We start from the raw sequence: 13648 nt of genomic DNA, 5'->3' as shown, positions 1-13648 counted from the left end.
GGTCTATTTTCCCTAGACTCCACCAGTGTTCACATTTGCACATATTGAGTATTTGTGCCAAGTTTGGTCCAGATCCACCATTGCGTGAGTCCACTGTGCTTGCTGAATATAGGTGAACTACAACTCCCAAACTCAAGGTCAATGCCCACCAAACCCTTCCAGTGTATTCCATTGGTCATGGCAGTTCTGTGCGGCAAATTAGGTTCAAAATTATCGCTGGTGGAGTTCAGAATGCTCTTTGATTATACGTGAACTATAAATCCCAGCAACGACAACTCCCAAATTACAAAATCAATCCTCCCCCAACCCCACTAGCATTTACATGTGGGTGCATTGGGTATTTGTGCCCAGTTTGGTCCAGTGAATGAAAATACATCTTGCATATCTGATATTTATATTATGATTTATAACAGTAGGAAAATGACTGTTATGAAGTAGCAACAAAAACAATGTTATGGTTGGGGATCACCACAACATGAGAGACTGTATTAAGCATTAGGAAGGTTGAGAACCACTGTTCTAATCCACTGGGACCCTAAACTGAACCAGGGAAGACATGCTACCCCTCTATTCTGTCTTGGTTAGACCACACCTGGAATATTGTGTCTATTTCTGGGCACTGCAATTGAAGAGAGATATTAACAAGTTGGAATGTGTCCAGAGGAGGGCCTAAAATGATCAAGGGTCTGGAGAACAACTCCCATGAGGAGCGGCTTAAAGAGCTGGGCATGTTTAGCCTGAAGAAGAGAAGGCTGAGAGGAGACATGATAGACATGTATAAATATGTGAGAGGAAGCCACAGGGAGGAGGGGGCAAGCTTGTTTTCTGCTGTCCTGGAGACTAGGATGCGGAACAATGGCTTCAAATTACAAGACAGGAGATTCCATCTAAACATTAGGAAGAACTTCCTGACTGTGAGAGCCGTTCAGCAGTGGAACTCTCCGCCCCAAAGTGTGGTGGGGGCTTCTTCTTTGGAAGCTTTTAAACAGAGGCTGGATGGCCATCTGTCAGGGTGCTTTGAATACATTTTTCCTGCTTCTTGGCAGGGGGTTGGACTGGATAGCCCATGAGGTCTCTTCCAACTCTATGATTCTATGATTCTTGCAGGTTTTTCTGGGAATGAGTGTATGTGACTCACCCAGGGTCACACAGACCCCGACTGCACTGCCATATAATACATAATGCAGAGGAAGTTGAGTAATATTTCATGGCCCCTATCCGACTGATCACCCTGCTAGCATCCATCAATTTGTAGTGCAACTTGTCATTTATATTCTTAGATTTCATGCTCCTGGTTTTAAACAAAACTGCTCAATGTATTTGATGAAGCCATAGTCCATTTGCGTGTTGAGGATTGTTTTTATCTGTTTCTAATTCTATTTAAATATTAATTTAAGATGTTATTTTATGAATGTCTGCCTTGTTTTGAAAGCCACCTTGAGTCCCCTCAGGGAGAGAGAGCAGGTTAGAAATTATTATTGTTATTATTATTATTATTATTATTATTATTATTAGATTATCAAAGCAGATAATCCACATTATCTGCTATGAACTGGATTACACGAGCCTACATTGCCATATAATCCAGTTCAGACCAAATATTCTGGATTTTATGCGGCAGTTTAGCCTCCGTGGACTGATATATGCTGTTTAAAATTGTTGTTTGTATTTTATTTTTATCTGATGTTTTTTAATCGGTTAAACTGTTTTATTTGTGTGCTTTACTTGTAGTTTTGGGCTTATGCCTTGTAAGACGCCCTGAGTCCCTTAGGGGAGATGGTTGGCAGTGTATAAAAAGAAAGTTGTTGTTATTATTATTATTATTATTATTATTATTATTATTATTATCTGTCAGCACAATTGGCTGTGAAACTTGAGATGGAGAATGCTACTGTCTTTAACTTTTCCTTCACAAAGTTGGCCCAAACTGCCAATTGTCTTAATTTGACAGTTACAATGCTAATTAATTTCCTGTGGCCCCACTTTTTCAGATGCTTTGTAAATGTCTCAGTTACCCTCTTCTCCTCCCATTTTTCCAAAATATAAAGTTTCAAAATATAAAGTAATTTGCACTCAGCACACTTCCAGACAGGCCCAATACCCCAAGATCTGATCCCAGGATTTCTGCTTTAAACTGGATTATATGAGTCCACACTGTGAGATAATTGGGATAAACAGGAAACCTGGGATCAAATCCTGGGAAATAGGGCATGTCTGGAAGAGCCCTCTGTTAACTCAACTGGGGGAAGGGGGGGGGGCGGAAGGAGGCCAAATCCTTCTCTTTCCTGTAGTCTCTGGCCTCACTAAAGGGCAACTCCCAGGATCGCACAGCATTGAGCCATAACAGTTAAAGTGGTGTCAAACTGCATTCATTCTACAGTGTAGATGCACGCCAGGATTCAAATCCCTGCTCAGCCATGAAATCCACTGTGTAGTCCCCTGGATAAACCACACTTTCTCAGCTCCAGAGGAAACCAATGGCCAATCTCTTTTGAACAAACCTTACCAAGGAAACTCTACAATAGACACATTAGAGATTGAAAACAACTTGAAGGCAACCAACAGCAGAATCCTGCTACACACATTAATGATAATTGTCAGTTGTTTTATTTCCAAGTTCTGAGCATACTGGGAATTCTGAATCAAACAAGTCATATAATAAAATATTTATCCAAAACATAAGATTTAACAAAATCTGTATGCATCTGGTCAAATCAAAAGAAAGAAAGAAAGAAAGAAAGAAAGAAAACCCTACTCAGTGCTATATTGCTATTTAAACAAGTGAAAGGTATATCTCTTTTTAAAAAGGTGTATGTATGTAAGCTTGTTAAAAAAGATACATACATAATGAAGGGGAAATACTTCAAGAAAAAGATTAGAAACATATAAGAGGAAATGAGGGGAAAGGGCTAACCAAACCAGTCAACCAGAACTGCAACAAATCATCAGTTTCATTATGTATTTCCATAATGTAACACTCTAAATTTATGGAGCACTTCAGCCCTCTTACCCCATCTGTAGTGGTAGTTATCAACTGATTTATGAATCTAGCAAAGGCTGTCCCAAGAATAAATTTCTTTTGAACAATCAGCTTATTCACATCCATGTCTGATCATGCTTTTCTGCAAAGCAATCCTGGTTTTATTTAATAATTCATAAACATGTACTGGGAAACTTCGATTTTCTCTCCCTTCCCCCAAATGTTTAATAGCACTAATTGCATTTTAAAATGAAAGTTAAAACATGTTCAGGGTTAGCCGATCCACTTCAATGAATTTTGATTGTACAGCTTCACTATGCAAAGTAACATGAGATATTATGTACACAAAGCTAGACTCTCAAGAGATAGCAAGATTATATGCATTTGTTTAGTATATACAAATAATTATATATAGCCTCACTCCCAGCTTGCAAAGAAATGCTCAAACTTATATTGATTTACAGGTATGGAAAACCCAAGAGCAGTGACATCTAAAACTTTTTAAGAGCTAGAAACCATTACAAAATAATAATATTTATCTTGATGCTGAGATATCAAGAATGATCACTCTGGAAGGAAAGGAAGGAAGGAATGTATGAACTTTTTCTAGATCAGTGTTTCTCAACCTGGGGGTCGGAACCACTGGGGGATTGTGAGGGGGTGTCAGAGGGGTTGCCAAGGACCATCAGAAAACACAGTATTTTCTATTGGTCGTGGGGGTTCTGTTTGGGAAGTTTGGCCCAATTCTATCGTTGGTGGGGTTCAGAATGCTCTTTGGTTGTAGGTGAACTATAAATCCCAGTAACTACAACTCCCAAATGTCAAGGTCTGTTTTCCCCAAACTCCACCAGTGTTCACATTTGGGCATATTGAGTATTCGTGCCAAGTTTGATCCAGATCCATCATTGTTTGAGTCCACAGTGCTCTCTCGATGAATGTGAACTAAAACTCGAAAGGTCAATGCATTGCCCACCAAATCCTTCCAGTATTTTTTGTTGGTCATGGGAGTTCTATGTGCCAAGTTTGGTTCAATTCCATCGTTGGTGGAGTTCAGAATGCTCTTTGTTTTAGGTTAACTATAAAACCCAGCAACTACAACTTCCAAATAACAAAATCAATCCTCCCTCAACCCCACCAGTATTCAAATTTGGGCATATCAGGTATTTGTGCCAAATTTGGTCCAGTGAATGAAAATACATCCTGCATATTAGATATTTATACTACGTGTCATAGCAAAATTACTGTTATGAAGTAGGAACAAAAATAATTTTATGGTTGGGGGGATCACCACAACATGAAGAACTGTGTCAAGAGGTTGCAGAATTAGGAAGGTTGAGAACCACTGTTCTAGATGATCACCAAATAATTCAGTCAAGTAACATCTTTTTTTTAAAAAAAAAATGAATAATGTAAAGTCTTTTCCTAAAGGGTAATCAGCTTTTGTAGGACTGGTAGCCCAATTTGCATCCTGTATCCACACGAATTGTACCTTGTCTCCCTAAAATCTATGCAGAATCAAAATGTAGAGTTTGAAACAGAAAATCACTGGACATTCACTTCTAATTTCGGGCTGAGAGAAAGACTTGATTTCAGGCTGGAAATTTCAGGCAGGGTACCAACTGAAACTTGTATAGGTCTCCAAGAACAAAACCCCAGTTTTGATTTTGGAGGGTGGTAGTTCACAAAAAAGGGACTAGGAGATCTTATTATATTCTTACAACTCAGTATAAGATAACCCCCACTGATTTTGGACCGAATTGCTTACTACAACGATGCGCACTAAATAACTTCTTCCCTATAGGTTTGGTCTCGGAAAATTGCCACATGGGGAAATAACATTCCACAACTTCTGCCAAAACATTTTTTTCATAGGTAATACTGAGCTTAGAGCTCTATCACACTACATAATCTACTTTGCGTTTCAGCTTGTCTGGACCTATGTTATGTTTCAACATATCTTCTCTCCACTAGATGGCCTCATTTTCTGCAAACTTCTCATGAAAATACTGAACATAAATGAAACAAGTAAGGTTGAGTAATCCATTATCTGAAATGAAATGGGATCAAAAGTGTTTGGGATTTAGGATTCCCCCTGATTTTGGGCTCTATTAGCACATATGTACAGAATAATCTATCTGGGAGATGAAATTCAAGTCTAAACATGAAATTCATTTGTTTCATATGCATCATATACACTTAGTCTGAAGGTGATTTTATACACAATAGTTTTAATAATTCTATGCATGAAACAAAATCTGTGTGCATTGAACTATCAGAAAACAAGGGTGCCACTATCTCAGTAATCTCTATGCACTATTTTGGAGTTCAGAATTCCAGATCACAGATGCTCAGCTTGTATTAGAAAATATTGTTAATAATAATAATAACGTTATTTTTATACCCTGCCTACATCTCTCCTAAGGGACTCGGAGCAGCTTATAAAGGGACAAGCCCAGGGAGCACAAAGTTAAAAACATAACACAATAAGATAGCATCAAAACAAAACCAAATGAAAACATATCACAATAAAACATAACATCATAAAAACAGTACCATACAGAACAATAAAAGTGCTGAGTTCAAAGGGCTCTGGGTTTGTGGAAATTCCTAGATAGAGCTGAGGGAAAGTGCAAAATTCAGAAAGGCAGGGCTGGGAGGATAATGTTCACGGGCATGAAAATGTCAGGATTGTAGAGCGGAGGGCCATGCTAAAGTGCTGAAACTTAGGTAACATTGGGCCAATTCTTTGGAACTGCCTAGTCAAAGGCACAGTGGAACATCCATGTTTTTAGGTTCTTGCGAAAGGTGGACAGATTAGGTGCCAGTCTGATCTCCATAGGAAGAGAGTTACAGAGGAACCACTGAGAAGGCCCTCTTCCTCGTCCCCACCAATCGCGCTTGAGACAGGCGGAAGTGAGAGAAGGGCCTCCCTGGATGATCTTAGGGCTCAGGTTAGTTCGTAGGGGAAGATGCAGTTGCAAAGATAGACAGGGCCTGAACCATTTAGGGCTTTGTAGGTAATCACCTGCACCTTGAATTGGGACCGGAAACTCATTGGTAGCCAGTGGAGCTGTTTGAACAGAAGGATTTACCGCTCCCTGGAGTTTGCTCCAGTTAGTAATCTGGCCACTGATCTTTGCACCAATTGCAATTTCCGGACCGTCTTCAGGGGCAGCCCCACAGAGACTGCATTGCAATAATCCAATCTGGAGATAACTAGGGCATGGACCACCATGGCCAAGTTGGACTTTACGAGCTACGGGCATTGAAAGTGAGGTTCTAATTGGGAAAAGGAATAGTAAAGAAGCTGACGTCAGATCATTCAAATCTATATCTAAAAATGTTTTGAATTCAGATGAAAATATATTAACCAATATTATACATTGGCACAGTGCTTCTCAGGCCCCTTCCACACAGCTGTATAAAATTCCACATTATCTGCTTTGAACTGGGTTATATGGCAGTGTGGATTCAGATATCCCGGTTCAAAACAGATATTGTGGATTATCTGCCTTGATATTCTAGGTTATATGGCTGTGTGGAAGGGCCGTGAGTTAGAAAATTATTTTTTTCCAGGGACCATTAGTTTGAGTAGCACTGCACTGGGAAGCACATCACTGTATATTCCATTTTATTTTATTTTTTAAAGATCGTCCCACTGATCCAAAGTTCATAGCTAAGCAGTCCCTATGTTTATAGTTGTCCAATTATTGTATTTACTCGAGTCTACTGCGTTGTAAAAAAAAAAAAAGAAGAAGAAGAATTTGCTAAAGAAGGAAGGAAAAGCAGTTATCTTCTGCCAGGTAGAGGCTAGAACGTTGACCAGCCTCGACTTTATGAAGGCAATGCCAGCTGAGAGGCAAAGAAGAATGGACTTGGGGAGGAAAATGAGGCTATTCCTCTGTCTCTCAGCTGAGAGGTGAAGGAAAATGGTCTTGGGGAGAGAAGGGGGAGGCATTCCTCCGTCTCTCAGCTGAGAGGTGAAGGAGAACGGTCTTGGGGAGGGAAGCAGCTGCTCCACCATCAGGTTGAGACTGGCGAGTTTGCTAGGTTCAGCCTGATGGAGGGACACAGGCACCTTTTGGCATGCAGCTGTAATGCGCCATCAAATGTAATGTGCATCTCTATTTTGGCTAAACAATTAAGCCAAAAAAGATGTGCATTGCATTAGAGTAAATACAGCAATACCTGTTTATAGATGGGCCATTGGCCTCCCCCCATTTCTGTCCAATGGGGGGGGGGGCTTCTTTGGTAAATGTCCACGGAGGTCTTGATTTGTACTTTTTCCATATTCTGTATAGGGTATAGCAGGTGGCTCTTAAAATTAGAGACAATTAATTTTTTTTCATATATTAAATATCCATGCCATCTTTATCACACAAACACTTTCTATCCATTTGCCACTGACCTGACCCATCTGTCAAAATTTAAAACACAATATATCAAAAAGTTTGTCCATGCCTGATATATACACATGATATATAATATAGAATATAACATAATATGTATATAAATGTTTTTGGGGCCTCATGAGAAACTTTTGTTTCAAAAAGCGCTGTGTAAATTCAAACTCTGTTTAATATCATAAATATGAGAACAAAAGAATGGTTGCAGAGAGTTCTCATGGGAATCGCTTTCCATTTAGCCACTGTGTGTCCATGGCTCCATCTGCTTACAGCCCTCATCAGCTGTTTCAGGATTTTAAAATGTGCACATGTGCCGGAACAGTTCACATGTGCTGGAACAGTTCGCAATGAAATTCCATGTTTCACTTGAGTGCAGGGATATATAGTAATGGGAATATGCACATTTTGGGAGCAATCTCGGATTTTAAGCGCATCTAATTCTTAACCCATGTTTTTCAGCCGATGATGCGATTCAGGGCAAAATTTGGGGAAGCGTCATCTAACACACACACACCTTATCCCAGTTTCTCTCAGGTTTTAGGGCTTGTGTAGAAGAGCCCTGAGTGAATTTCACATGTTTCACATAGCCAGTGTGTAAGTCATACTGAAGCCATACATTCTTGACAGGCATTTAAAAGTGCCAGTTGGATCTTGAAGCCTTGGGGTCTGTGCAGGAAAAGAGGAAGAGGACTACACTATAGAATTAATGCAGTTTCACATCACTTTAAGTGCCATGGCTCAATTCTGTAGAATCATGAAAGCTGAAATGTGGTGAAGTGCCAACATTCTTTGGTAGAAAAACTACAACTCCATGATTCCAGAGCATTGAGGTATGGCAGTTTATTTTATGTGGAACCATATTCATTCTACCATGTAAACGCAGCTCAGGACTAGATTCCAGGCCAAAGCCTGGAACCATGAAGAGGAACGAAGATGGCCCCATCTTCTGACACTCATCATTCCACAGTAGGTTAGTAAGTGGGAATCCACACCTATATTCTAATCCACAGAATGTGTGACTGACTATAAATGTATAACAACAATTTATTCTCCATTAAGCAGCATTAAATATTTCTAAATAACATTATCCAATCAAGGAACTAAGGTGTCATTAAGTCATTATTTTTTTCACAATGTAAAGCTTCTGCTTCATCTGGTTTACTCTACACATTGTTTCTAATAATAATAATAATGCATTGATGAATGTGATAGTGCAGTGTTGAGCAGGTAATTCCTGTTTTGCCTGCCAAGCTACTTCCACAGCCATCTCATATCTAGTCCATTGCTCAGCTCTTTATCTTTTGCACTGAGTTGTTAGCTTTTCTTTCTTTCCATCTTCTTGCTCGATCTTGATAAATATAACAACATTTGCTTCCATGTCAAAGTGTTACAAAGTCACCTTCAGTTTAGGCTCGACATGTTTACTTTAAAAAACTGCCATGGGTATATTTTTATTCGAAGATGATATCATTTTAATTATAGTTACTACAGTAATATAAATGGCACAATTCCAACCGAATGTTACCGCAAAGGCTATGCGTCACTATGTTGGTTGTTAATTGCTATGTTAATTGCTTACAGGAAGTATATCACTGAGTTAACTAGTTTGTTATTAATTTCTTCCTCTCCTCTGCAATCAGTATTGGGAATTTAATGTGTTGCTATGAAACAAACAGTGAAGAAAATATCTAGTATGCTGTGTATATACCAACATCCAAGGACAAATTGGATTGTAACAATGCAAAATGCAAATAATAATAATAATAATAATAATAATAATAAACCTTTATTTGTACCCCGCTACCATCTCCCGAAGGACTCGGTGCGGCTTACAAGAGGCTGAGCCCAAATACAATAGTAAAAACAATAACAACAACAGCAAAATAACTCAAAAACAAAGCAATAACATTAAAAACACACAATGACGCAATTAAAATCAGTGGCAGGACCAAATGTAAGAATTTAAGTTAAATGGCGGTATTATTTGAGATTATTTGTAATGCATATAGATAAAATATGCCTTTCATGGAAATTATATTTCATGGGAGTTGGACTGGATGTCCCTTGTGTTCTCTTCCAACTCTATGATTCTATGATTGATTGAGATACATGCAATTTAAAAACAAGATGACAGAGATGGTATAGATGTCAGAAGTTAGAAAAATAACATCAATTATAAGTATCTCATTGAATACATTAGTTGAAATATACATTGAATCTAGTTATAAGATATGTATACACACACACATATACTAGCTAACCCCTGCTGTGGCCCAGTCTGTGTATATGTGTTTTGTGTGTGTGTGTATGTGTTTATATATTTGTGTATATGTGTATATATGTGGTTATACGCATGTGTTGTAATGCATTTTTTTTCTTTTTTGGATTTTCAAGTCTCTTCCATTGTATTTTCCAGTGTTTTTATGAGTGATGGTCACTTGTTGGCCTGATAGGTGTGTTGTGTCCAAATTTGGTATCAATTTGCCCAGTGGTTTTTGAGTTATGTTAATCCCACAAATAAACATGACATTTTCATTTAGATAGATACACATACACACACACTGTTTTGAGGTACTTAAAGATGTCTTCACTTTTCAAAAGCAGAAAAATAAATAGGTCAACAACTTTACACATGTCAAAATTACTGGAACTATCAGAAGATATGTATGATCTTAACAATGGCCCATAACATGAAAGACCAAATGTAATTTCTGACCTAAAATGAAGTAGACTCTTTTAATCAACTTCTAAAAGTTACATCAGTACTTGACTTCATACTTGTCTCACTGTCCCAATGGATCTACTTAGTTGAAACTAACACCAGCATTTACATCAAGGAAATATTTAGCACTTGCCTTTATGGATTAGAACACATTTTCTAAAACAACAGATTCCAGACAGGTCCTTGTTCCAGAAGCATCCGCGTTAAAATAACACTGATATTTCTGGGGGCCTGTCCATAACCCCCCCCCCCCCCGAAAGAACGCACTTTCTGGAGTTGGTTGTTCACACGCTATCTCAGGACTAGCCCGAGAGAACATGTGGAGGCCCTACCTCCCTCCACCAAGCCCCCAGACTCCTTAGAAAACTAAGAAAAACTTAAGTGCCCTCCATTTGAAGCCCCGGCGGGCTCTCCCGGCACATAGAAATAGCGCGCCAAGAAAGGGAGAGGGGAGCGAATAAATCCACTATCAAATTAATTCATTACAAAACAGGATTTTCCTGGTTTGTAGTGAAATAATGTGGGACTGTCCAGATCATTGTCTGAACAGCCCCGCCTTTATTTCGGGAGTTCTTGCAATAAAGGCCTTGTCTGGACAGGCCCTGGGTTATTTAAATACACACTCAGTTAATGTGGGATTTTCCACCTTGATATTCTGGGTTATAGGGCTGTGTGGAAGGGCCCTGGAAGAAATATATTGTAATCTATGATAAAAGATACTTCATCCTATGCATCTGAGAAAGTAGACCAAGGCCTCTTCCACACAGCTGAATAAAATCCCTCATTATCTGCTTTGAACTGGAATATATGGCTGTGTGGACTCAGATAACCCAGTTCAAAGCAGATGTTTTGGGATTTCCTGCCTTGATATTCTGGAATATAGGGCTGTGTGGAATGGCCCCCTATCCCAGGATCTGATCCCAGGTTTTCTGTTTTTCCCAGATTATCTGGCAGTGCACTCATATAATCCAGTTTAAAGCAGAAAACCTAGGATAAAATCCTGGGATATAGGGCCTGTCAGGAAGAACCCTCCTGTATCATCTAATGCCCACTTCTACACAGCTGTATAAAATCCACAATGAAAAGGATTATATGGCAAGGTCGACTCTAATCCAGTTCAAACCAGATAATGTGGATCATCTGCCTTGATATTCTGGGTTATATGGCTGAGTGGAAGGGTCAGCACTTTGAATCAATTTGGACTTAAACTGACAATCTAATGCAGTGGATCCAGCATCAGTCCCTCATGGATGTCTTTGAATGCTGCCTCCATATGAAGCCATTGCGGTTTAGTGCTGGCGTTGGCCTATAAAGCCCTTAAAGGTTCTGGCCCAGTTTACCTGTCCGAACATATCTCCTGCTACGAACCACCTAGGACCTTAAGATTGTCCGGGGAGGCCCTGCTTGCTGTTCCCCCACCATTGCAATCGTGTTTGGTGGGGACAAGAGACAGGGCCTTCTCTGTGGTGGCCCCTCGGCTATGGAATTCCCTCCCAAGTGAAATCAGATCCGCTCCTTTCCTCCTGACCTTTCGGAGAAAGGTGAAATCCTTGCTATCTGATCAGGCCTTTGCAGACTAGACCGACGTGATAGTTGAGCTATGGTTTAATGGACTGTGGTGGATTATTGTTCTAATGTTTTACTGTTTTTTATGATGTTTTTATGTTTTATACTGTTTTTACCGAAGATGTATATTTATGCTTTTGTAGTCAGCTGCCCAGAGTCCCTCTGTGGAGATCGAGATAGGACGGTTTATAAATGTCCGAAAAATAAAAATGTAATGTTCGTTTGTAGGATTAACATAACTCAAAAACCACGGGACCAATTGACACCAAATTTGGACACAATATACCTATCAGGCCAGCAAGTGACCATCACTCATAAAAACACTGAAAAACACAGCAGAAGGGATTTAAAAAGCCAACCCCCCCCCAAAAAAATTGCATTACAACACATGCACAAAACCACACATATATATATACAAACACAGATATATACAGTGTTGTGTTAGGCGATCCCTCGTAGTCCGAGGGTGGTGGTCCTCCAAGAGTGGTAACCGGAGGGGGGTGGATTCGTAGGTGGCTGTGGAGCCCTATTGTTGATCTGCATCTTCTCCCGCAGTGAGGGCATCGGTTTCCAGGTGGGAGGTGGTCCCAGTCGGGGTTGGCTTGACGCGCCTTCCTCTTGGCACGTTTTTCTCTTTTGCCCTCCATTTGTGCCTCTTCAAATTCTGCAGCACTGCTGTTCACAGCTGACCTCCAGCTGGGGTGCTCAAGGGCCAGGGCTTCCCAGTTCTCAGTGTCTATACCAGAGTTTTTAAGGTTGGCTTTGAGCCCATCTTTTAATCTCTCATATATATATATATACACACACACACACACACACACATACACACACAAAACACATACAGACTGGGCCACAGCAACGCATGGCTGGGGGCGGCTAGCAAATAAATAAATAAATAGCGAAGCAGCAGTACACCTTGGAGAAAGCTTTGTTGTTCATTCGTTCAGTCGTCTCCAACTCTTCGTGACCTCATGGACTAGCCCACGCCATAGCTCCCTGTCGGCCATCACCACCCCCAGCTCCTTCAAGGTCAGTCCAGTCACTTCAAGGATGCCATCCATCCATCTTGCCCTTGGTCGGCCCCTCTTCCTTTTGCCTTCCATTTTCCCCATCATAATTGTCTTCTCTAGGCTTTGCTGTCTCCTCATGATGTGCCAAAGTACTTCAACTTTGTCTCTAGTATCCTTCCCTCCAATGAGCAGTCGGGCTTTATTTCCTGGAGGATGGACTGGTTGGATCTTCTCGCAGTCCAAGGCACTCTCAAAACTTTCCTCCAACACCACAGTTCGAAAGCATCAATCTTCCTTCGCTCAGCCTTCCCTAAGGTCTAGCTCTCACATCCGTAGGTTACTACAGGGAATACATTAATAATATTACAATATAATGGTATAGTGCAATATAGTAATATATACTGATATTGTACTATGCTAATAATATAATATATTGCATGTATATATACCTTGTAAGCCGCTCTGAGTCCCCTTCGGGATGAGAAGGGCGGCATATAAATGCCGTAAATAAAGAAATAATAAATAAATACCATGGCTTTGACTATGCGGATCTTTGTTGCTAGTGTGATGTCTCTACTCTTTGGAGAAAGTTAGAGACCTTGTAAATCTGCAATTCCCATAATTTCCATAGCATTGAGCCATGGCAGTTATAGCGGCATCAAACTGCATTTAATTCTACACTGTAGACGCGGGTGAGGAATGACTGCACTTCAAAGGCCGGCACTCGGAAGTGCGGGCCCTTTAAGAGGAGACCGGCTCCGAAATCCCAAAGGGAGGGGGAAGAGGTTGAGACGGGAAGCGACCGCACTCCAGACTCAAGCGTTGCCTCCCTTTGGGCCCCGCCCAGCCATCCCACAATCCGTAGCGCGAGCCGGGCGCTCCTTCGGGCAAACAACGGCCTGAGGACACGTGACCGCGTTCGAAGCGGAAGTGTTCGAAGGCGGGCACGGTGACGTGGCGAGAG

Source organism: Anolis sagrei, chromosome 6, assembly GCF_037176765.1.
Source record: "Anolis sagrei isolate rAnoSag1 chromosome 6, rAnoSag1.mat, whole genome shotgun sequence".
NCBI classification, from domain to species: Eukaryota; Metazoa; Chordata; class Lepidosauria; order Squamata; family Dactyloidae; genus Anolis; species Anolis sagrei.
Note: the sequence above shows the minus strand (reverse complement) of the source record.